Source organism: Cyprinodon variegatus, unplaced genomic scaffold (genome assembly GCF_000732505.1).
Source record: "Cyprinodon variegatus isolate N-32 unplaced genomic scaffold, C_variegatus-1.0 Scaffold2011, whole genome shotgun sequence".
Taxonomy (NCBI): domain Eukaryota; kingdom Metazoa; phylum Chordata; class Actinopteri; order Cyprinodontiformes; family Cyprinodontidae; genus Cyprinodon; species Cyprinodon variegatus.
Window position 1 is genome coordinate 10,403 of NW_015152464.1, and position 3,637 is coordinate 14,039.

The following is a 3,637-nucleotide window of genomic DNA, read 5'->3' on the forward strand; positions in this document are numbered from 1 at the left end:
TCCGGTTGATAGCAGAGCCTAAAAGGCTAAAGTCTGCATCATGTTTGGTCATTGCAGCTTTTCAGGCTAAACTCTACTGTTCCATGTTGTTTGTGATGCTTAGATTCCAACATGGAGGCTGTTCTGATCCCTGATTAAATCTTATCGTCTCTTTCTGACCAAACTGAAGCTAGCTTCAGGCTAAGCTAACGGCTAACGGCTAATCTCTCATCACTTTAAGTGTCTTTAATCTGCTCTTCTTTAAAACTACAGCACACAGACACCCGAACATAGATTAGATTATTCTGAGCTAAAAGTAGAATCTTTCAACCCCCCTTTAGGATTTATGAAAGCTTTATCTGCTTTGTGAAACTTCTTTTGTTACATCTGGGCCTCATTATATCCAGTGTTGTAGATCAGATGGTGATTGCAGCTGGAATATGCAGATGTTTCTGTGGCTTTAAGGACTCCTCCATAGAAATTGGAAATAAACAAACCATGTTCATCTTTAAGAACTATTAATTATTCTAATATGTGCTCTGATTGAAATTCTTCAATTTTTATTGCACTTTGTTTCAATAATGTCTTCCAACCGGTAACTTGGCACCTTTACACTGTGTGAAACTGCTTTAATTTATATTTCAGAGCCTCAGAGTCATCAGAGAAAGATCCTAATAGATCTGAAGATGCAACAAAGATCAGAAATCACAGAGTGATCTTTGAAACCCAACTGAGATGTTAAAGAGCCACGAGAAATAAAAGGTTCAAAAGGATCAGCTGGCTTTATCATTTTTCTATTGTCATCCTGGATGATATCTTAAAGCCTTCAGACTAAAACAGTCACGCTTTGTTTGTTTCAGAAGATCTGACAGAATGTAGAGTAGATTAGTTTTTACTCTTGGTTTCAGAATAAAGTAGAAATAAGCTGGGGAGGGGAAAATTGAATTGGAGTTTGGTGATTGAAGTCAACATGCTGACTGTGTTTCTACAGGTTCATGGTGTTAAAGAGCCAGAATTGATCCATTATCCAGTTATTAGCTCACTTTGAGAAGAACAAACTACCACAGTTCTTCAGCATCATGCAGGCCTGGATGATAAAATGAATGTTTGGTATTGGAATGGCTGGTATTTCCAGTCCCCTTTAAGACGCTGCAGCGTGTGTCTAATAATGTGACTCCACCCATCCAGTCAGAAGAAGCATAAACAAACAGAATGGCAGATGAGAAGCAGTGGCTGCCACAGCTGTAGACAAAACATCAGTTAATCCTGTGGAGCTGAAAGAAGCAGTTGATCTCGTGGCAGACAGGTTTTGAGCAAAGGTTTCTGAGTTTAAACTTTTAACATCATTCAGTCTGATAACTGTAACCAACTGTAATTGGAACTGTTGGATGTGTTACATGTAGTAACACATCCAACCTCTTCGACCACCTACAGAACAACCACACTGTTCAGTAGGGGTGAGTATTGCCATGGGTGTCAATATGATACTTGTGTCACTATACAACATTATCATGATATTGCAATATCACTATATATTGCGATATTTCCCCAGCTATCAATATTAAATGTATAAATAAAAACAAGTGCTGTATATGTTCATCAGCAGATATTGATCATTTAGTTATTTTGGTATGTTTGGGGTTGGAGTCAGTCTACGTTTTCCACTGTGATAGATATAGATATAGTAGAGCTGTGGAGCCCCACGGTTTCCTGCGGTCTGGTTTACTGAAAACGTTTTTTTTAAGCCTGAAATAAAGAGTTTCCTCAACATCTGTTTCTGTTATCATAGCAACATTCTGAAATATCTGAAAAAAACATTTTTTACTTGTTAAAAAAAACGTAACTAAATGCCATTCTTCACATCTAGAATAAACATTCTGGATATCTAGAAATTTATTATAGATCTCCATACTCCTTTGGTTACTGCTCATCATTTTTTATTATTCTGGATATGAAGAAATGTATTTTAGATAAAATAAATACATATTCACTCAATCTGGTAAATGTCAAAATGGCCATTTAAAAATGTGTAAAGAATTCTAGATAAATAAAACTTCATTCTTAATAGTACAATTTATTATTCTTAACTTTTTACTGCTCAAGGTGGATCACTCTGTCAGCTAAAGGCACGTTTTAGAGTCTTTACACTCGTATTAATCGATTACTAAGTTAGTTGACAATTATTTCAGTAATGGATTAATCACTATTAATCCCATCAATTGTTTCAGCCCTTGTTATTTCCCATTATTATTCATCTTGTAGTGATACATAAAGAGAAAACTTTTCACCAACTTATCACAGCAAATATAACCTAGCAAAGCCGCCCTGCCGTTGAACACCAGAGCAGTAAAACTTCAGATGCATCTTTGCACAGCTTAAGGCGACAACGATGTCTCGAAACAACTTCCCCAAGTATTTTCCCCACACAAATGAACCAATTGACTTTCTGAAGTTTTTTTCAAAGTGTAGAGTCTGATACTTTGGATGCACATCAACAGCTGAAAGCTGTGAAATGGGCTGAATGGATTAAACGAGCCGTAGGACCCATTAAAACCTCGGGACACACGCCGACCGCAGACCTTTGAATGCAGCACGAGGAAGAGACTCTGGAAACCCAGTTTATTAGCCATTAAAATGGATTTAAAATGTCAAAAATGTACAAAAGATAATCTATTTTATAATCTGGTAATGCAGTTATCATCCAGATTCAGCTGCTATTAACAACTAGAAGGCAGCAGAAACCAACAGAAATGTCGGCTGCATCAAGCTCAGGTTATTGAGTGAACGGCGCCTCATCTGCCTTCCTAGCATGTAGCCTCAGTGACCAGTGGGCGGGGCTATGCTGCTTGGAAACCTTCAAACGTACTTTTAAAGTTGGCTCATTCCTGATGGAGGGAAGTTTGTAAGTTTCCTTTCACACCTGAAAAGTTTTTAAAACTAAATTATTGGTGGTTTGAAATTCTTACATTTCTTCACTTCATTTACTCTCAGCTTTCTTGCCTTGATTTGTGCTTAAAAATGTAACGTTACTTTGTTCACTGTTGGTGACGTTTCACAAATACACATGTCTTTGATTACAGACAAGTAAACATGTTTCAATGTTTCTCCAAACAGAAATGAACGGTGAGAAGGAGACTGATTCCTACTGTGAGAGTTTAGCAGATCAGCACCAGTAGCCTTTAGTTAATGGGATGATCTTAACCAGCATCTTTCCCAGACCGGTTTGAGGACCCGACGCCTCCACATCCAAGCAGTTAACAAGTTCTACATCTCTGGAAGTTCATCTTACTAATAAATACATGTTCGGATGTGAAGAAAACTGTTGTTTCCATGACGATGGATGGAAATCTGTGCAGCTACATTGGAGCCTTAAAGTTTATTTTATTCTAAAAAGAAAGTTCGAAACTGATGGGGGAAAAAAAACCACAAAATTATTATAGAGATGAACAGATTTAAAAATGAAAATGGAAAAAATAAATGCAAAAAAAAAAATCAAAAATGAAATGAGCAAATTTTAATCTACAATAAATCAACCCATGGTGCTTATCTCCAGCAGTCTGTGTGCTAAAAGCAGGATAAACCCTGGAAAGGTCATCTAAAATGAACATCACCTGAAAATTAGTTTAAATATTTTTGTAATGGTTAAGAATCTAGAGAT